A 20,943-nucleotide genomic window follows, 5' to 3' on the forward strand; every position below is an offset into this window, starting at 1 on the left:
CTGAGCACCTGCTCAGGGCTGGACAGCCAGGCCTCTTACCAGGGAGCTGACAACCTGTTTATTAAAGCAGTGATGTGGCCATGTGACCCTAACTGGCTCCTCGCTCTCATTCATTCTCAATTCAAGTTTTGCCTTGTGCTGTCACATGAGTAAAACAGGCCCCTGATGAGGGACATGGGCAGAGTGAAAACGTCAGAATGAACACATTCTTGGCCTGTTGTCAATGACTGAAAACAGGCACTAATACTCAGTGTGGGTGAGGGTGTTGGGATGGGCGATTTCATAGTTTTTCTGGGTGGCAAGTTTTGGCATTTAGGGATCAAAAGTTTCAAAAATGTTTATACCCTCAAGCTCTGTCATTCCAACTTCTAAGAATTATGTACAGGGCAAGGATATTCATCCTAACTTGAGAGCAGTGGGAAACTAGAAACTACTTCAACAGTCAGTAGTCTGGATCTGGTTAAATAAAATATGCACTTACTGAATTATGGTCTCAAAGCAGCTGATGATACATTTTAAAATCAAATAAGAGTATGTTCAGTGTGATCCTAATTTTTATAAAGCTCTATACATGGGCATGTATTATTCATATGAATGTATAGGGGAAAAGGCTGAATGATTTTCCTTATGTTAAAATAAAGAGGCAATATATTTCATATATGTAAACATATATGTAAAATCCCAGATGAGAGACACATTCCAAACTTGTGCCAAAGATTGTTTCTGGGGATGAAGGGGGCCTAGGAAGTGTAACTTTTACTCTATTTTTGTATTTTTTAGAGACAAAAGACCTACATACTCTATTTCTGTAGTTTGAATTTTTTACAGTTAGAATGTGTTGTCTTAAGGCAACACAGCTTGGTGGTTAAGTGTGAGCTGTGGAACTAGGCTGCCTGGGCTCTCTGCACCTTCCCAGCTGAGTGACCTTGGACAAATGACTTAACCTCTCTGTACCTCAGTTTCCACAACTGTTAAGATACAGATAAAAGCTCTCTAGGACTCAACCTCATAGGAAAGTTATGATAAGTCAACAAGTAAATGTACATAAAGTACCCAGAACAGTATGTGACCAGCACACAGTGAGTTCCTACAGGAAGGTTTGTTATTTAATATTATTTAAAGCCTGCATTCTCCATGGGGTGAGCTCACCCACAAGGGGGGAAAATTGGCTCTTGGGGATGGTGTAAAATAATCTTAATTGTTACAAAGTTTGTGGTCCTCCATGGTACATAGATACTCAGCCTATCTGGTATTAAAGTTTTATGGAGTGGCGGGGTGGGGGAGCACTACAAAAAGAACATCTGAAAAGAAAGGATGATAGTGGGGAATAAAAGCTTGGGAGAGACACCACAGAATGTGTTATATTAAATTTCAAAACACTCAAATGATACAAGTCACAATGTTTATAGTTATTTTCTCTGGGTGCTGGGGTCAGAATGGTTTTTATTTTCTTTTTCTTCTTGGGAGGGTAATAACTAGAAAACACAGAAATGTGTTGTTTTTCAAAAAAGAAAACAAAGTGAAGGCAATTGTTTTTTGGGTTTGCGGCAGGGTTTTGTGTCCAACGGTAGCTTCAGATCCTTTGCTGGTTCCTCCCACCCTCTGGAAACCAAGACCTCGAAGGTTCACTGTGGGGCGTGGAGACCCAGCTCCCCAACATGCAGCTGGTGGCTATTTATCTTGTTTCTGGCTTGTTGACCCACGTTATATTTAGCATGCTGTTCTTTCCCTTTCAAAAATGATGGAAAGAAGCTAATTTTGTGCTTAGAGGATTTGGGCCACATAGTTTCCAAGATGTCCTTAAAACAGAGCAGCCTTGGTGAGCAGCCTGGGGGCCCAGCTGGCCCAGACTCACCTTGGGACCCAGGAATTGGGTCCATCACAGCTCAGGTTCGAGGCAGCCCTAAGAGATGAACGAATGATCCTGTATTTAGGTTTTCAAGAAAGCTGTGAACCAGTTAAGAGAGGCACCTACCTGTGGTTAGCTGGGGAGGCAGTTGACAACTCTTCATGCTAAAATCTTGTGTTAAGGACCCACCTGTAAAAAACCAGAAAAGCAGCTTTCTAAGAACGCTGTGAGCATGTCAAGTTGAGGTACTCATGTGGGAGGCACGTATTTTCTTTGCTTTTGGGGGAGAAGGCACATGCAAGAAAAGTTATATCAAAAGAAGCCAAGACTCTAACAAGAGTGGGGCTGCAAAAGGATGATGATATGGCAGTCACACTGATGAAATCTTTCCATGGGTTTCTCCAACCTATACAAGTGCTCTGGAGAGTAAAAGGAGAAACACTCCCCAGGTCACTTTATGAGGAATGTGCAATCTTGACCCCAAAAGCAACAAGGCAGGAAAGGAAAATGACAGGTGAAGCTGATCTGCCAGTGCAGAAACAAAAATCCTAAACAAAATATCAGTAAATGGAATCCAACCACATTTTTCAAAAAGGTTTATCCCAATAATGCATAGTTGATTCAACATTAGAAAATCGAATAATGTCATGTCCCAGGAGAAAAGATAAACCCTGAAAGTAGCTGACTATGCAGTTATGGTCCACTGGAGTACGATGCAGCAGAGAAAAGGAATAAACCACAGCTCCATGCACCAGCACGGACCATTCTGACAACATGTGAGGTTGAACAGGAAAGCATATAGTTCAAAACCAGGCAATGTATTGCTTTATCTCTGTAATTGTTAGGAAGAAAGGCAAAATTATGAATTAAAATTGAGGACAACAGGTATTTCCCTGGAGGAGTGAGAAATGGTGTCGAGGAAGAATAGTGAAGGGTACCTGGGTGTTCATTAAATTATTCATTAAACATCACACATATATATACACCTATATATACTCTTTTGATTGGCTGGACTATTTTACAGTAGAAGATTCTGAGGGTTGATACCTTTCCATTATTCTTAGCATAAAATTCGAACTCCTTTGCTGTGGCCTTCAAATCCCACCAGATTGGACTGGGCTCTTGCCTCTCTCATATCTTATCTCTTGACTCACCAACCTAAGGGGGCTTCTGTCTGTTTCTAGTCACATTAAGCACATCCTGCTGCAGGGCCTTTGCACTTACTGTTCCCGATGCCTGAAACTCTTCCACCTGTCTTTTTTTTTTTCTGGATTTGAGCATGATGTATTTATTTTTCTAGTCTTCCTTTTATAAACTTCCTCCCCCACCGTTTTTTAAAATCTCTTAAAAATTTTTTTTTATTGCAAGATATTTGTTTTATAATATTGTGCTGCTTTCTGCCATACATCAACATGAATCAGCCACAGGTATACATGTCTCCTCCCTCTTGAACCTCCCTCCCATCTACCTGTCTTTTTTGTTTATCCATTTCCTTACCGCTTCTGTCTTTTAGCTCAAATGCCACCTCCTCAGCGAGGATTTCTTTGATCATACTATACTATCCTCTCCCTTACCCAGCTACTCTCAAGCCCCATGCTTTGGTCCTTATGACATTCCTTCCTATGGATGGATGATGTTACCTCAGTCTACAACAGCCTTGCTTTGCTTTCCTATTGTCTCCCCACTGGAGTGTAAATGCCTTGACAGAAAAGTCCCATTCGCCTTGTTCGTTTCTGTATACCCAGCACTCAGCACCTTGTGTCAAGACTGTAGCACAGTCTTGTTATTAACAGACTTAGTTATTAACTCTTAGTTATTAACAGGTGCTTAATAACTATTGTAGAATGAATGACTATCTAGCAAGTTAAAAAGTTTAACTGATATCCTGTATCCATTAGGGAAAATGCCTAGTCCAAGGTTGGCACCGAGGGGGACAGGATTAGATAGAGCTAATTTTCAGGATATCCAAGTCTTATGTCCTTATGCAAATGATTTCCCAACAACACAGGAAAGTCACCCAGGCTAAATGCGACTTCCATTCTGACCCAAGACAGTGACTCTGTCAGTATTTCCTGGTGGGGTTTGAGGTTTCAGCTGGCCCCTGGTCTTCCTAGCAGGTAGGTGAGCACCCTGAGCTTTGCTCCTCCAACCTGGGCATCTGCTGTCTTTATTCCCACACACATCCTTGGCTAACTAGCTACAGCCAGATCAAGGGATTTCCCTGGAGAGTTGAGGGGAAGAGAGGGCTGAGCCCCACCATGGCTCTGACATCTGAGTGCTCACCTGGCTGAGCCCCAAGTTGTGGAGGGGGGTGGATACTTATCACCAGTCCACACTTAGAATCTCTTTCTATACAGACGCGGGCTTCCCTAGTGGCTCAGCTGGTAACGAATCTGCCTGCAATGTGGGAGACCTGAGTCTGATCCCTGGTTTGGGAAGATCCCCTGGAGAAGGAAATGTTACCCACTCCAGTATTCTGGCCTGGAGAATTCCATGGACTGTATAGTTCATGGGGTCGCAAAAAGCCGGCCACGACTGAGCGACTTCCGCTTCCCCTTTCAGTGTATAGACAGAGGCTGTAAGTGCTGGTGCTGTAGCTGCTAAGTCGTGTCTGACTCTTGTGAACCCGTGGACCTGCCAGACCACCGCATCCATGGGATTTTCCCAGGCAAGAATACTGGAGTGGGTTGCCATTTTCCTTCTCCAGGGAATCTTCCTGACCTTGGGATTGAACCTGGGTCTCCTGATTGCAAGAGGTCTGCTGCATTCTTTACGAGCTGAGCCACCAGGGAAGCCCTAGAGACAGTATAGAGATAACAATTTAAATAAAATCGAACAACAGAAGACAGCACTGCTCTGGCTGAAACAGCACAGTGTCCCAAGTGTTGATGGGCAAGCCTTCCCTTGCCCCTCTCCCGCTGAATCCCAGCAATTCTCTGGAACACAGTTTAGAAACCTAGGCTGTGCTCTGGACCCTCATGTGGCCTCTGAGCTCTGCTCTCTGGCCCTGGAAGACACAGTTCCAGAAGTGTCCAGCCCACCCGGGGGAGGAGATCTCAGCAGTCGGAGGTGTCTGGCAGCATAACCAGCCCCCCGTGACAAAGAGGCTCCTTGACCATTCTCCCTGCGCCCCAACCTCTCTCTGCCAAGCTGCATAATTGGGAAAGGGATCCCCGGCTCCATTCGAAGGGACCAGGCTGTGCTACATTTCCGTCACAAAGGAAGAATTCAGTGAGGCCCTTTCTGCCAAGTTTCAGCTCACAATCACTTTTGTCACTGAGCTCCAGTCCCCTGCCGCGGGGAGGGGGTGGGGGCTGGAAGAAAGGCTCTGAGCAACCTCTGCCGCAGCCCCTGTCCCTCCTGGGAGTTTCAGGCCATCTCCCCTAAGGTCAGAGAGTGTCAGGTTCCTGTTCTTTTAGGACAGGTTCTTGTAGACTGTGCACTCGGGAAAAAATGAAGAGCACTGTGCAAATGAGTCATAAAGGCAGAGGAGCGGGGAGGGCTGCCTGAGCCAGAGAGAGCTGATAGGATAATGAAAAAGAAAGGGTACTGAGTGCATTGAGAGACAGAGTAAGGATAATAATAGGAACAGTTCAAGAAGGAGACAGGTACCCTTTCTAAAGGCATCCAAGCCTCAGAGGTGCCTTTTAAAGAGGATTAGCCCCAGGACCTCTGAGTCTCAGAGAGGTTAAGCATTTTGCCCTGGGCCACACAGCTGAAAGCGGCAGAGTCAAGATGCACAATCAAATCTGACTCTGAAGCCCACTTCTTTCCCCTTATATCACATCAGTTCCCACAAGGCCTAGTCCCTGTGGGCCACTCCCGGCGAGGGGGGAGGGGGTGCACATAGGCCAGAAATGGGCGATGTACAGTTGACCCCTGGAGATACTTTATCACCAAAGCATCAGGGGTAACAGGTGTGCATTTCTTTTAAACTGGCTTTTTAAAGAATCTAGCCCCAACAACTCATGGGTCCCTACTGTGCGCCGGGGGCTTTGGAGGATGCACAGATGGGTGAGACTACTTTCACAGTCCAGCAGAAAGACAGGTTACTCTTCTTCTTAGAAGGGAAGTCAGCATCAGGTGAGAGGGAACGTGTGTTGAATGCCGACTCTGTGCCAGGCCCTCTGTTGAGATCTTTCCGTGCCCAATCATTTAATAGTTATTAGTTCCATTTACGGAGAAGGCAATGGCACCCCACTCCAGTACTCTTGCCTGGAAAATCCCATGGATGGAGGAGCCTGGATGGCTGCAGTCCATGGGGTCGCTGAGGGTCAGACATGATTGAGCGACTTCACTTTCACTTTTCACTTTCATGCATTGGAGAAGGAAATGGCAACTCACTCCAGTGTTCTTGCCTGGAGAATCCCAGGGACGGGGCATCCTGGTGGGCTGCCGTCTATGGGGTCGCACAGAGTCGGACATGACTGAAGTGACTCAGCAGCAGCAGCAGCAGCAGTTCCATTGACAGTGAAGTTCAGAGAGGGAACATAACTGGTCAGACGCCACATTGCTAGTACAAGGCAGGAGTAGGTTATATCTGATTCTAAAGCCCATGCTCTTCATCACTACCCAGCACTGCTAAAACAGGGCATATCCAAAGAGCCTATAGAAAGAGCAACCAATTCACTTTGAAGGGGGCTGGAAGGAGGAGGATAAAGCAGCAGCTCTGCAGGGCCTGGAGGCATCTGTAAACTTCACTGGGGCAAAGTCTGGGGACAGGAGGAGATAAAGTGTCATGTGGGAAGGGCTGAGTCTGGAAAACTGCACAGAGATGGGGGAGGAGATGGGCTTTCCTGGTGGCTCAGATGGTAAAGAATCCACCTGCAATGCAGGAGACCGGAGTTCAATCCCTGGGTCAGGAAGATCCCCTAGGGAAGAGAATGGCTACTGACTCCCATATTCTTGCCTGGAGAATCCCATGGAGGAGGAGCTTGGCAGGCTACAGTTCATGGGGTCACAAAGAGTTGGACATGAATGAGCAACTAAGCATACATATATATGGGAGCAGATATATATAAAGGGGAGCAGACACCTCCCAGGATGCACCACTTCTTGAAGAGAAAAGAGGCAGCTTCCCCTCCCCCACATAAGACATCAGTGATTTTTATAAGGTCTGATGTCCTCAGTCTCGTTGCTAATCCACTAAGTGTTGGTGAAATTAAGGAAGACTAACTTATTTTGAAGACTCCAGGAGCCATAAACAGAAGGAGCAAGTTAACAAACCGGGTATCTTTTCTTCGGGACCTTGATTCAGTGTCAAGAAACTAAGTTTTTGTCTAAGTTTCTCAAGAAACTTAGACAAACTAAGCAGGCAGCTGGAATGTGACCCTACTTACAGGGCTGGCACCAGGACCTGATCTCCAGGGCTCCCGCCACACTCAGTATTTCTCGGGAAATGTGACATCTCTGTGTGTTTCCCTGCCAGGATGGAGTCTGAGAGCTCTTGTCACCATCAAAGCGAGCCTGACTCTTTCTCCAGGCTCTGGGAATGCGCCAACAATGGCCTCCTGCTCTGGCAAGCAGGGCTGAACACAGGCACTGACCAGCCTACCTGGCCTCCCAGACTTCAGCCCCAGCCCACCATCAGCAACTATGAAATATCTGCTGCTGCTTCCTGGACACTGACTGCATGCCAGGCTCACACCAAGCGCTCTGCACAAGTGAGCTCATTTATCCTGCCCCACGACAAGACGAGGTGGTCCCCACCTTTGTCCACATCATCACTGAATACACTGAGGCACAGAGAGGTTGAGAAACTTGTCCCAGGCCTCATAGCTTAGAGGTGGTGGCCCTGAGCCCAGCTGTTTGTTCAGGTCTTCCTCATCTGTGGGGTGATGGAAAAGCAGCCTTTCAGCCAAGCCCGATGAGCTCCACTCAAGGCAGGGCAGCAGGGCTGGGTCTGTGGTCCCACCACTGAGGCTATCCTCTGGGCACGAGGAGCAAGTGAAGTGAGACGTCACAGCTGACCTTCTGGGGATCAGAAGCGCAGGCATCCGAGGTGCAGCTCCGAGTCTGGGAAGGTGGGAGGACTAGGGGGATAGACGAGAGCCTGGAGCGAATCTCACCTCACTGCCCCTCACCCCCGGCTGCCAGACAGGCTCGTGTGAACCTGGGCACAGTCTGGACACACCGTTTGTCCTTGTGTAGCAGGCTGTTTTGGATACCAGCTAGAGTCCTTTGGTTCTTCCTTCTCAAGAGTCATTTTGCAGCACATAGTAGAGGAGGGCTGAGGGGAGAACTTCTAAAATCAGGGACTATGGACGGCGACTGCAAGGGTCAACTCCACCTTCCACGTGGTGGGATTCCCAGAGTGGGCTCTGGGCCAAAGATGCATTTGCATCTCAGCTCTGCTACTGAATCATTACCTAGAAAGGTGAATTCTCACCCCTCTCCTCCTGTTGCCTCATCTGTAAGAGGGGACGGGTGGCTCAGAAGTAAGGAATCCCCTTGTAATGCAGGAACCTGCAATGCAGTAGATGCAGTTTCGATCCCTGGGTCAGGAAGATCCCCTGAAGGAATATCCCCTGGCAGCCCACTGCAGTATTCTTGCCTGGAAAATCCTATGGACAGAGGAGCCTGGCGGGCCACAGTCCATGGGGTTGCAAGAGTCGGACACGACTTAGCGACCGAACTACCACCACCACCACCACCACGCTGGGATCTACCTCCCTGGGCTGTTACAATGGGAAAGACAAGGACTGGGATTCTCTCCCGAGCCTCCAGAAGCAACTAGCCCCGATGACTTTAGCCCATGAACCTGACTGCAAGAGAATAAATCTGCATTGTTTTCTATCCCCAAGTTTGGGGTGGTAGTTCCTTATAGCAGCCACAGGAAATGAATACAAGCAGCATTCATGTTCTATGGCACCTGCCAACACTTGGGCTGTTTACTTACCTAACAGTTGGTTTAATCAGGCACAGTTCCTTACTCTTGACCAAACCAATCACTTGGTGAATTTTGCACCCATTCCTTGTGGGACTGGGTTGGAGGGAGGCTGGGCATCCTGGCACTCTTTGACCTGGTTTACAGGTTAACCCACGATTCTGCTCGTGAGCCAAGTCAGCACCTGTTCTAACTTTGCTTGGACAGAAAGTGTGATAAAAGGCAAACACTCTCAGGCTTGTATCAGCAGGCTCTCCTGGTGGCTCAAAGCTAAAGTTCCTAAACTGTGAGGCCAAAGCAAGGCAGATGTTTATTTTATGTAGTCTTTCTGTGAGGGGGTTTTAACAACCAAACAGAGGTGTGTGGAGGAGACAGACCTCTGAGGGCCGATGAATCCTGCAGATCCAAACCCTCCCTGTTCCCAGGCCTTTATCAGACTGGCTCTGATTCTGGAGATTAGGACACAGTTTGAGAAAGTTTATCCTGCCCATATGTGGACATTTTCTTTTTTAGCTACAGCAATGTTGCCTCCATAGGAGTGGTTCCCAAACCTTCTGCCAAGAGCCCTTTGGGAACACAGTTGAGCCGCCCAACCCCCTCCCTACTCCCTCCTCTCCACTTTCCACCAGTGATTCCCACTGGCAGCATTTTAGCCAGAGCCGCCATCTCCAGCTCCCTGTCTCTACCTGCTTCTGATTTTTTAGAAAATCACCTGACACACTCAATTCTTTCTCCAGCAGTTACATTTTGGAATTGTAGCAACACCCTTAAATATTTCCTAAGCACTTACCAAGTGCCCAGTAGCTCAGCTGGTAAGAATCTGCCTGCAATGAAGAAGACCCTGGTTCGATTCCTGGGTTGGGAAGATCCCCTGGAGAAGGGATAGGCTGCTGCTGCTGCTGCTAAGTTGCTTCAGTTGTGTCCAACTCTTTGCGACCCCATGGACTGCAGCCTACCAGCCTCCTCCATCCATGGGATTTTCCAGGCAAGAGTACTGGAGTGGGCTACCACCCCACTATTCTTGGGCTTCCCTGGTGGCTCAGACAGTAAAGAATCCACTCGCAATGTGGGAGACCTGGGTTCAATCCCTGGGTTTGGAAGATCCCCTGGAGGCGGGCATGGCAACCCAGTGCAGTACTGAAAGGTTGTTGCTGACCCAGGAAAAGATGCCGGGATTCTTGGCCTCCGGAAGAGAAGAATTTAATCCGGGGCCAGTGATGAGGCTTGATCGCTCAGAGCTTTTGTGCAATAAAGTTTTATTAAAATATAAAAGTGATAGAGAAAGCTTCTGACATAGACATCAGAAGGGGGCAGAAAGAGTACCCCCTTGCTAGTGTTAGCAATGGAGTTATATACCTTTTAATTAGTTATTACAATGAATCAAAAGAATGTCTCAAGTCTGTGAAAATTTTACCAGACCTACTCCAGCAATTTACATTTTAGGATAACAAGATTAGAATTTAACAATAGAAAGATCCTCCAGACCCACTCCCATAATATACATTCTAAGATATCAGAATTAGTCAGAAGGTTTTCAGGAAGGAGAAACTGTCCTCCAGCCAGATACATTGTTGTTGTATCATCCCTAGTACAGAGTTTAAACTGAGTTGTGTAATTGACTAAGACTAAGGAATGCAGCACTGATTTGAACGTGAGTCTCAGTGAACTCCGGGAGTTGGTGATGGACAGGGAGGCCTGGCGTGCTGCGATTCATGGGGTCGCAAAGAGTCGGACACGACTGAGCGATTGATCTGATCTGAAGGAATGCAGAGGAAAAAAATGTTTGTCCTTTTCTCTTCCTTAAGAATTTCAGACTCCCAATCTCCATTTCGAGAGCTCCAGACCCCTTTCTCCTCCTTGGGGACCCTGAACTTCTTATCAATCTGCCTAGGAATCGACTCTCTCAGTATTTTTGCCTGGAAAATCCCATGGACAGAGGAGCCTGGCAGGCTATAGTCCATGGAGTCGCAAAAGAGTCAGACATGTCTTACTGACTAAACAGCAACAACAAATTAATTTCATGTAATATTTTATTTATAAAATTTAGAATATTTTACATTAATATTGATAATTTATCTTTGCTATTTAATATAACTACATTTTAATTTATTATTTACTATCTTGCTTTTTCTCCCCAAACTCTAATGAGAAAGTATCTAGAATAATCTCCATTTCACAGATGAAGAAACTGAAGTTCAGAGAAGTTAAGGTACCTACTCTAAGACACACAGCGAATGGCACAGTAATGATTCAGACTGGTTATGTCTGACTCCAGAGCTAGCATGCCCCACTACCCATGGTCTCTCAGTCCCCACACTCCAACAGAGAGCCCCGTCCCTATACCCCATCCACCGGAAGCCCTGCCTAGGCCGACCTCAGCCTCCGCGGCCAGGAAGTAGAATTTCTTGTTTTCCTTCCTCTCATTTCCCCTCCATAAGAACTAACTTCCCCCGTGTGAGTCACTCAGTCCCCTGGAACCCTGATACTCATCTGGACAGACTGTAAATAATTGACACCAATGTTTAATCATAAAACTGGAATAGAGGTTAAAACAGGGCAGCCTGCAGGAGAGGGGAAGGACAAAAACAGCCTGGGGAAGGGGGCTTGCTTTGGGGGCCTTGACACCTCTTGCACGTTGGGAGACAAAACAAGAACTACCCCTGGCCTAGAGCTTAGTACCTTCACGACATAGCTCATTCATGCTTTCCAACGTCTTCTCCCTGTGAGGGCTGGGCTGCTTCCCTGACTCTGCAGAGAGGCCAAGGCATAATCAGTGCAAGGGTCGGAGTGAAAGCCGTCTCTTTCTAGAGGTGATCAGAACAGACAGAATTAACCTCACAGGGTTGAGGAGTGACTGTCTCATTCATGTTAAGTGTACTATGCTGGGTATACAGTAAGTGTCAAGACATGGTGCAGAGAGGGAAGGATGACATTTGGATTTCCCCAGCATGTTATTAGCCCACACTCACCACCACCCACTCCCCCAGGCTTTTTATTTCTTTCTGGCTGTGCTGGGCCTTCATGGCTGAGCAGGCTTTCTCTAGTTGCTGTGAGCGGGGGCTACTCTTTGTTGCCATGTGTGCAGGCTTCTCACTGGAGTGGCTTCTCTCATTGTGGAGCATGGGCTCTAGGGTACACGGGCTTCAGTAGGTGTGGCGCGTGCGCTCAGTAGTTGAGGCTCCAGGGCTCTAGAGCTCAGGCTCCATAGTTGTGGCACACGGGCTTCGTTGCTTGGCGGCATGTGGGATCCTCCCGAATCAGGGATCGAACCTGCGTCTCCTGCATTTGGCAGGTGGATTCTTTACCACTGAGCCACCAGGAAAGCCCCTCCCCCGCCCCAGGTTTTAAAGTCTCTTAGGAACTGAAAAGATCATCCCAGGAACTGAAAAAGGCTCATCTGCTTCCTCTGCAGTTAACAGGTGATCCTGCAGAGGCCCAGTCATCTACTGTAGAGGCCTCCTCATCTACAGGGAAGCCCCAGTGAAACTGCTGAGATGCAAAACGATTTCTCGGGGGCCTCAGAGTGTGCAGCTCAGCTGTCTTTCCTCTCTGCCCTCTGATCTGTAAGTGCCAATCAGGACCCAGCTTAGGGCAGGGAAAGGGGCCAGGCTTTTCAGGGATGTGCCAGACTCAGATGGCTGAGGTGAGATGTCACCCGTAGGGCACAGCTCACCTCTAAGCATAGGTCACCTCCTGAGAGCAGGTGACAACTCACCAGCCTGACACTCAGTAGGATGGTTTTGTTTTGCCTGTTTGTGGCTCCCAATATCCACTCTTCCCTTCCTCCACTGTTAAGAAAACTCCCGATGGTCAGTTTCCCATGGCTTCCCAGAGTAAAGACAGCATTATCCGGCCTCTTGGCAGCTAGCTGTGCCATATGACCAAGGTCTGGCCAGTGGGTTATAACATCAGTGCCATGGCTCCTGCTGCTGGAATCAGAGCCCGTTTCTCTGTCCAGACAGGCAGCAGCATCTTGGAGATGAGGCCCCAAGCCAGTGTCAGCTGCTACTGAGGACCGGGGGAGGCATGCTCTGTGGGCACCTGTAATGGCTGTGATTGAGGAACCCCTGGGGCTTCCCCAGTGGCTCAGATGCTAAAAGAATCTTTATGCAATGAGGCAGATCTGGGTTGGGAAGATTCCCCTGGAGAAGGGAATGGCTATCCACTCTAGTATCCTTGCCTAGAGAATTCTATGGGCAGGGGAACCTGGTGGGCTACAGACCATGGGGTCTCAAGAGTTGGGCATGACTGAGGCACTAACACATTCTATGGGGCTTCTCAGAGGCCTTTCCAGAGATTAAATCAGTGATGAAAAATACATCTGCATTTCAGATATGCTCATGAGATCATGGACGCCCAAGGATGGGGTGAAGAGGCTGCAGTAACACCCAGCAGGGGGCTCCCAGAGCAAGGTGAGATGCTGGGGACCAGTGACTGTTCATCACCTGACTGTCAACATAGTCTGAAAAGCTGATGAACACCTATGTGCCAACCCCCCACACCCCAACCCTGAGAAGGGCTATTCCTCTCCTGTTGCTGCTATAATAAATTACCATAAATATAGTGGCTTAAAAGCAACACAAATTCATTCTCTTACAGTTCTGGAGGTCAGAAGTCTAAAATCAAGGTGTCAGCAGGTTTTTTATTGCTTCTGGAGGGTTCAGGAGAGAATCTGTCCCTTGCCTGCTCAGCTTCTAGAGGCCGCCAGCATTCCTTGGCTTCTGGTCCCTCCTCCCATCTTCCAACCTTTGTCGCATCTCCTTCTCACTCTGGCCCTCCTGCTTCCCACTCACAAGGATTCTTGTGACTACATCATGCCCGTCTGGATAAGGTGAATACGCAGAGGCCCTATAACCATATAAGGCAACACATTCACAGGCTCTGGAATTAGGAAGCTGACATCTTTAGGATCACTGTTCACTCATATTTTCATTATTCAGCATACCATAAGGGCACCTAGGCACTCTCCTATACAATTTCAGGGGTTCACTGGCCTTTCACCAATGCTCTGCCAGAAAAAGCATCCTCAGTCAGGTATCAGGAGCACCTGGATATAGACAAGGTGTGTCATTACAAATGGGGGGAGGTTTTACACGTTTTACAAGAAGGCCTTTTGATTCAGAAGCTTGCATCTTTCCATCATGATAAGAACAGCTAACATGCATTGAATGTTTACTCTGACCCTGGATTATCTCATTTAATCTTCCTAAACATGCTGCCATCTTCCCTGCATTACAGATGCCCAGAGAGGTTACGTGATTTGCCCAAAGCCTCACGTTAATAAGTAGCAGAGCGAGGCTGTGAACCAGACAGTCTGAGTCCAGAGTCCCCCTAAAATCCTTCCTCTCACCTGCTCTCAAGCCATGCTCTAAAGAGTGAGTTTTTAAACATCTACATGCTGCTTCCATGAATATAGCAGTCCTTTGTCCAACATCAGAATCAGAGATTTGCTGATGATGGACAGTTGGGATGGGTGTGTCCAGGACGACTCAGTGACAGACGCAAGTCAGGGTCTTAAGTAACCTGCTTAGAAACTAAGGCTCCAGGCTGACTGCTGACCTTGCACCCCTCCCCACCTTGCTCAGCCCCTGGGACCCAGGGCTCATGGGCTGCTTGAAGCCATGTCTCACGTGCAAGGACTCTGTCCCTCTCTGACCTGCCACAGCACTGTGTTAGGGGTTGTGACCCAACATCCACACTCAGTCTCTTTGCTGGGTCCGGGGAACTGAGCTGGACACTGTCACATATCATCTTTGTCACCCAAATCACCAGCATGCTCCATGGCTGCTCTCTCATTCCTCACTGTAAGAGGAGGGAAGAGGGCCGAGCGTGGTGACCAGTCAGAGAGTCTGGCTCTGGGGTTTCAGGGATTTCCCTGGTGGTCCAGTGGTTAAGACTCTGAATTCCCAATGCAGGGGGCCCAGGTTCGATCCCTGGTCAGGGAACTAGATCCCACATGCTGCAACTAAGACTGAAAATTGAGGCACCAAATAAAAAACAAAACAAAACTGGGTTTCAGAGATTCTGGCTCTGACCAGATCCAAACCTGGATCATCCACCCAGCAGCCTCACAGTGGGTGTCACAGTCTCCAGCACATCTGTGCTGTTCCAGTCATGTCCCCTGTCCCCTTAGGCCAGGGGCTATGACATGTTGTCTCTGCCTCACAAGGGGCCTGGACACCACAGGGGTTTATTAAGTATCTGCCAGGTCTAGCCCTTTGACCACCCTGTAGGGTGTTTAGATCTGAGGATCAGTTAAGGAATCGTGACACCATGCATTCTGGCACAGAACCTTATCCCTGAAGCAAAGGTAGGCAGAGCAGGTGAGGGTGATCAAGACTGCTGTCTGAGATGCACGGGCACACACTGCTGTATTTAAAATGGATAACCAACAAGGACCTTCTGTACAGCACAGGGAACGCTGTTCAATGTTATGTGGCAGCCTGGATGGGAGGGGAGTTTGGAGGAAAACAGATACACATAGATATATGGCTGAGTCCCTTTGTTGTTCATCTGAAACTATCACAACATTGTTCATTGGCTACACCCCAATAGAAAATAATGTGTTTTTTTTGTTTGTTTTTTTTTTAAACAAAACAAGACAAAACATTGCTCCCTGAGTTGGGAGACACTTCTAGGCTGAACAAAAACAATGGCCATGCAGTCACAGAGACATTACTTTGCCAACAAAGGTCCGTCTAGTCAAAGCTATGGTCTTTCCAGTAGTCATGCATGGATGTGAGAGTTGGACTATAAAGAAAGCTGAGCACTGAAGAATTGATGCTTTTGAACTGTGGTGCTGGAGAAGACTCTGGAGAGTCCCTTGAACTGCAAGGAGATCAAACCAGTCAATCCTAAAGGAAATCAGTCCTGAATGTTCATTGGAAGGACTGGTGCTGAAGCTGAAGCTCCAATACTTTGGCCACCTGATGTGAAGAACTGGCACATGGAAAAGACCCTGATGCTGGGAAAGACTGAAGGAAGGAGGAGAAGGGGATGACAGAGGATGAGATGGTTGGATGGTATTACTGACTTGATGGACATGAGTTTGAGCAACTTCCGGGAGCTGGTGATGGACAGGGAAGCCTGGTGTGCTGCAGTCCATGGGGTCGCAGAGTCAGATATGACTGAGTGACTGAACTGAACTGAAACAGTCACAAGAGTAACCACCACCACCAATAATTATAATGATGATAAAATAGCTGAGTGGCTCTGAAAGCTGGGCAGGGATGGAGGGATGGTGCTGCCCAGTGAGGGTGGGCCCTGAGGGGCAGGAGCAAGGCCTGTGGTCCCCCTCCAGCCACTGATTCTGCAAACACTAACTGCACACCCACAGCCCACGAGGCAGTAGTCCAGGTGCGCGGGGACATGGCAACAGGCATACCAGAGAAACCAGCTGGTGACAGGCATCGCACAGGGATGCCCTGTCTTTATAAAACTCCACTATCAAATAGGAAAATCCCAAACAGGTAACATGAGTGGTGCCTATTATTCCAGAAGTCTCTACAGGGACCCTTCGAATAGTGATCCAGAGCCTGTTGCATTGGTCACTCCCAAAGAGGGTCACTGGAGGTCCAGAGGAAGGACCACACTGGACTGGGGGAACCAGGCTGCCCAGTAACACCTGCTGCTGCTGCTGCTAAGTCACTTCAGTCGTGTCCGACTCTGTGTGACCCCATAGACGGCAGCCCACCAGGCTCCCCCGTCCCTGGGATTCTCCAGGCAAGAACACTGGAGTGGGTTGCCATTTCCTACAGGGGTGCACAATGCTGAGTGCCCAACCCCCTTCTCCTGGCTCTAAGAATAGGTGTGACCAGGTCTGGCCTATCAGATCTTCCTATTTGCCAATGGGTGGGGCCTCAACCCAGATAGGACCAATAAGACTCAGATCTCCGCTGTTCAGGAACTACTGGTTGGGGGAGTCCTGTCCTCTTCTGAGGGGCCCTCTCCTGTCGGGTATGCTGGAAGGACAAGGTGTAGCTTCCTTGTTGGTGGCCATCTGGTCCTCCTAGGGGAGAGGTTGCTCAAGGAGGGGCCCAGCATGGAAGAAAGGAGACCTGTGACACAGAGTGAGCAAGACTTGAACCCATGAATCCCTTCCTTATCTAGGACCGAGTACCACCCTCTCGTCTTCTTCCTCCTTTTCAGTTTCCACTGCCCTTCCAGGGTGAGCCCTCATACCTCCCTACCAATGTTTCTGCTACATGAACCAATGCATACCCTTTTTGCCCGATAAAAAAAAATTTTTTTAAATAAATAATGACTAAAAGATAAAATTAGCCAGTGGCCCCCAACCTTCCCGTTTTCCCAGGCAAGCTGGTGCTGACAGAGCCACCCACCCCTTGGCATCCCCCACCCACGTCCCCCCAGACAGCAGTGTCAGGCCACAAGTGCGAGTTCTGGAGCTTGCGGGGATAGACAAGGCCTGATTCCAGGGTTACTGGGTCTGTTTCCTTGGCTGGAATGTTTTGATGATGCTTGTCAGAGTCAGTCGCTAAGAGAGGCCTGTGACTGTGGGTGTGACCAAGGAAGGACACCATCACAGGGGTGAAAAGTTGACAAATCTGTCCCTGGGACATAGCCGTAGAAGATGCTACCTGGTAGATACTGTCATAAATCACTGGGCTGGGAATGCCTCTAGGTAGTCAGCAGGAAATAGAGGGCAGGAAAACCAAGCCTGCCTTGAAAATGTCACTGCCAAGGTTATAAGGTCCATCTTGCAAACGGATAAACACACGGGAGAAAAGGAAGGAGGAAGGGAATGCACTGCAAGGGCATGTGGGGACAGGGAACAGGCCGCCATGCCCGAGGGGACACCATCTGTGCCCTGTGGGCCAGGCGCTGTGCCGGGCACTGAGATAGCCATCAGCAGCAAGAGGAGGCAAAAGAGAAGAAAAACTAGGAGAGCTGACACCCTGGGGAGGGAGACAGGAAGGAACAAAGAGGCATTAATAATCCAAAGGGAGAGAAGTGAGCAAAAATGACGTGCGCACCGTGAAAGCACAGGAAGAGAGAGATGAGAGAGGAGAGGCAGCAGAAATGAAGATTGGGTCCCCAGTGAAACCAGTGGCGGGGAGACTGCTGGGGGCCGAGGCAGGATGGGGAGCTGGGAGGTGGGCCGGGGGGGAGTTCTTTGGAAGGAAAGTTAGATCTGGTGCTGGGCCTCATGTTCCCACGAGGCAGCTGCTGCCTCTCTGGTCAAACAGCCAGGCCTCTGCTGTCCCGGTAACTGTCGCAGCGGCCGGCCCAGGGCGTGGTTTGTGTGCACAGACACGGTGACAGAGAGAGCCCCAGAGCGGGGTCGCCGGGACCCATGCCTGCCACCCTCCATTCATCACGCTGGTTGCCTGTGCACAAAGGGGACAGAAAGCAAGCTGGGTTCTGGGGTGGGGGTGGCCACGTTCCAGGAGGGCCCATCACCTCCCGCTTGGCCCAGGCCGACCTCACACCTCACCTGACAACTGGCCACAGAGGCTTCCTGCATAGTCTCCCTGCCGCCCAGCCTGCCCTCTCTCCATTGCTCTCGGGGGCTGGTTCCCAAAGGCAAATATGATCATATCACTGGCTGTCAAGAGCCTTCCATGGACCCCCATGACCCTGCTCACAGCTCCCTGGCACCTGTCTGCTGCTCCCCTGCTGCCTGCGTGGTTTCCAGGCACACTTTCATTGCATACCCGTCTCCCCGCCCTCTGCCCGACTCCATGACCCGATCTCTGCAGATGATGTTACTGGGCTGGGAGAGACTCTGTGACCTCTGTGGTCTCCCCCACTGGCAAACCCACCATCTTCCCCATCAGCGCTGGAAACCCTGTTCATCCAGGACTAGGGCTCTCCCTCATCCCGGCCTGAGTTCCGCCCTCTCCTCTGCTTCCTCCTTTTCGGCTTCCACTGCTGCCACTCCAGAGGCAGCCCTCACACTGGCCTGTGTCCACCTGGCTTCCTGTCCCAGCCCCGCTTCCAATCAAATTCCTGGAATTGGCTGCTGCCATTTTGAGCTCCAGGAAACAGCATTTTTTATTCTGTTTCTCGCCTGCTCAGAAGCTTCAGGGGCTCCCCAGTGCCAAAGAGTCTAAGCCAAACCCCTTAGCTCCGAGTTCAGGCTCCCCTCCACCTGAAAGATCTGGGAAAACAGGTATGGAGGATGCCCAGGGAGTCTTCCTAATGTGGCCCCTCCTCACTAAGGTTCCCACCTCTCTTACTACCCAGTTGCTGTTCAGTTGCTCAGTCATGTCCGACTCAGTGACCCCATGGACTGCAGCATGCCAGACTCCTCTGTCCTCCACTATCTCCCAGAGTTTACTCTAATTCATGCCCACTGAGTCGGTGATGCCATCCAACCATCTCATCCTCTGCTGCCCCCTCTCCTTTTGCCTTCCATCTTTCCCAGCATCAGAGTCTTTTCCAATGAGTCAGCTCTTCCCATCAGGTGGCCAAAGTACTGGAGCATCAGCTTCAGCAACAGTCCTTCCAATGAATATTCAGGTTAATTTCATTTAGGATTGACTGCTTTGACCTCCTTACTGTCCAAAGGACTCTCAAGAGTCTTCTCTAAAGCATCAATTCTTCAGTGCTCAGCCTTCTTTATGGTCCAACTCTCACATCCAGGCTTTCCTCACAACTCAGTTGGTAAAGAATCCGCCTGCAATGTGGGAGATCTGGGTTCCATCCCTGGGTTGGGAAGATCCCCTGGAGAAGGGAAAGGCTACCCACTCCAGTATTCGGGCCTGGAGAATTTCATGGACTATATAGTTAATGGGGTTGCAAAGAGATGGACACGACTGAGCGACTTTCACTTCACTTCTCACAGCCACATATGACTACTGGAAAGACCGCAGCTTTGACTATATGGATCTGTGTCAGCAAAGTGATGTCTCTGCTTTTTAATACACTGTCTAGGCATGTCATCACTTTTCTTGCAAGGAGTCAGCCAGGCAGGGGCTCACGTCCTTTGGGGAGGGGGGCGGGAGAGGGCTGGGCGATGGAGACCACAGTGGATTCCAGGCGTGGGTGCCCCCTCTGCTGCCAGAGCTGGCTTCCGAGGTCCATGGGGTCCTCGCTTGGAGCCCTGCATGGGCGGGGATCACGCTTTCCACTTGGGGGCTCCTTGCAGCCTCGTAAAGGACAGGAGCTTGGTGATGGGAGGATGACCCCTCAGGGGAACATGCCATACCTGAGACTGCATTAAAACCGACCTCCCCAAAGTTGTGAGTCTCCTCAGTGGGTGTTGGAAAATGACAGCAAGCCCTGCCCTCAATTCAGCCAGTGAAGGGATTAAACCAGTACTTCCTAGACCTTGGGAGTTCACAGACCAGTAAAATCCCTCCTGCTCTTTCAAGAAGACTGCCATTGGGTTGCAACCTTTCTCTTCCACCTTTTAAGGGCACTGAAACCAAACAAATCTGAACAGAAAAACTCCTCCCCTTTGCTATGGCCATCCTTTAAAAGCAGAGAGGGACTTTCCTGGTGATCCAGCAGTAAAGAATCCACACTCCTGATACTGGAGGCATGGGTATGAACCCTGGCTGGGGAGCTAATACCTTGCATGCCACATGGCACAGTCAAAAAAAAAGAAAAAAAAAAAAAGGTAGGAGATAATTTTGGATTATAGGACACACTCAAAAATAAATCTGATTTCAGGGAAACTTAATACACTGTTGTTGTTCAGTCACTAAGTTTGTGTCCAACTCTTTGTAACCCCATGGACTGTGGCATTCCAGGCTCCTTTATCCTTCACTGTCTCCCAGAACTTGCTCAAATTCATGTCCATTGAGTTGGTGATGCCATCCAACCATCTCATCCCCTGCTGTCCCCCTTTTTGTCTTCAGTCTTTCCCAGCATTAGGTCTTTTCCAGCGAGTTGGCTCTTTGAATCAGGAGGCCAAAGCCATTGAAGCTTCAGCTTCAGCATCAGTTCTTCCAATAAATATTTAGGGTTGATTTCCTAGTTCGATCTCTTTGTCAGAACTTCTCACTGTGGCCCATCCATCTTGGGTGGCCCTGCACCGCATGGCTCATAGCTTCACTGAGTTATGCAAGCCTCTTTGCCATGACAAGGCTGTGATCCATGAAGGGGACACTGTTCTTAGCTTTCCAAGTTTGCTAAACTACATCCCCTTCATCAGCCACTGTAACCAACCTCACATACGGACACTTCCAAGAAAACACATCAGGAACATAAGCTGTCACTGTGCATTACAGTGGAAGTCTGA

The 20,943-nt window shown here is 49.0% G+C and overlaps 1 protein-coding gene and 1 non-coding gene across 3 annotated transcripts in view; one reads left to right on the top strand and one right to left on the bottom strand.

Annotated features, from left to right (window-relative positions):
* The window catches only part of TMEM51 (transmembrane protein 51), a 61,912-nt gene that overhangs the window by 7,710 nt on the left and 33,259 nt on the right, over window positions 1-20,943 (bottom strand). The window contains exons 2-3 of one of the 2 annotated variants that reach the window (XM_055582630.1): window positions 11,415-11,539; window positions 1,976-2,038 (exon numbers count right to left, since the gene is read on the bottom strand). The gene's annotated coding sequence lies outside the window, so the exon portion shown is untranslated. The remainder of the gene's footprint in view (window positions 1-1,975; window positions 2,039-11,414; window positions 11,540-20,943) is intronic. The other variant, XM_055582629.1, reaches the window with a different exon arrangement.
* On the top strand, window positions 14,608-14,680 carry TRNAG-CCC (transfer RNA glycine (anticodon CCC)). Its single transcript has one exon. It is a non-coding gene; the product is annotated as a tRNA-Gly (tRNA).

The sequence above is a fragment of the Bubalus kerabau genome, chromosome 5, assembly GCF_029407905.1.
Source record: "Bubalus kerabau isolate K-KA32 ecotype Philippines breed swamp buffalo chromosome 5, PCC_UOA_SB_1v2, whole genome shotgun sequence".
In the NCBI taxonomy this organism is placed as follows: domain Eukaryota; kingdom Metazoa; phylum Chordata; class Mammalia; order Artiodactyla; family Bovidae; genus Bubalus; species Bubalus kerabau.